Source organism: Salvelinus alpinus, chromosome 3 (genome assembly GCF_045679555.1).
Source record: "Salvelinus alpinus chromosome 3, SLU_Salpinus.1, whole genome shotgun sequence".
Lineage (NCBI taxonomy): Eukaryota > Metazoa > Chordata > Actinopteri > Salmoniformes > Salmonidae > Salvelinus > Salvelinus alpinus.
The window spans coordinates 102,023,849-102,024,930 of record NC_092088.1 but is presented as its reverse complement, the minus strand read 5'-3'; positions in this window follow the sequence as shown (position 1 = coordinate 102,024,930).

Genomic DNA, 1,082 nt, shown 5'->3' with positions numbered 1-1,082 from the left:
TCTATGGCTGCCTTAAATATGGCTCCCAATCAGAGACAATGAATGACAGCTGTCTCTGATTGAGAACCATTCAGGCAACCATAGACTTGCCTAGACAACTATACTAAACCCAACCCCATACACTCAACAAAACCCCCTATACAATACAACCACCCAAGACGAGACAAATACATACAAAACATCCCGCCACACCCTGACCTAACCAAAATATTACAGAAAACAAAGAATACTAAGGCCAGGGCGTGACAGCCAATCACATCCACACAAAGACAACAGCAGCATCGTTGTTGTTACAAATCTTTAATAGGGAACATGTTTCTGATCTCAGCCTAATAAGAACTGCCTTTTCAGAGTTGTTTTTGTCAATTCAGTCCATATAATACAACTGATTTTATATAAATAAAACTTTTATAACATAGAAAAATAAGAACATTCCAAAAGGCATTATTGTCTTCAACGACCTGTGTAAACTATTAAAATAACAACAATGTTTTTGAAACAACTAAATATATATTGTTGACATGTACAAGGTTGATAATAGTTAACAATAGTTATCATAATGAATTAAATGTGTTGTAGAATAATACATCCTATAATATAATAGGATATAAGTCAGTTTACTGTGAAACCAGCGGTCACTTTGGGAACTCTGTTGTCATAGCTACAGGGCCAGTCTGTGCTCCCTCACTCAGTGTCATGTTTGGAGTTGGTACGAGGGCAGACCGATCTGGGTCCAGGCTCCCCTAATCCCACAGTACCCTCATAGCCCCCCCTCTCAGCGACGGGCCACCTTCAGGGCCGAGGTACCCTCATAGCCCCCCCTCTCAGCGACGAGCCACCTTCAGGGCCGAGGTACCCTCATAGCCCCCCCTCTCAGTGACGGGCCACCTTCAGGGCCGAGGGGTGAACGTTACACAGTACCCTCATAGCCCCCCCTCTCAGCGACGAGCCACCTTCAGGGCCGAGGTACCCTCATAGCCCCCCCTCTCAGCGACGGGCCACCTTCAGGGCCGAGGTACCCTCATAGCCCCCCCTCTCAGCGACGGGCCACCTTCAGGGCCGAGGTACCCTCATAGCCCCCC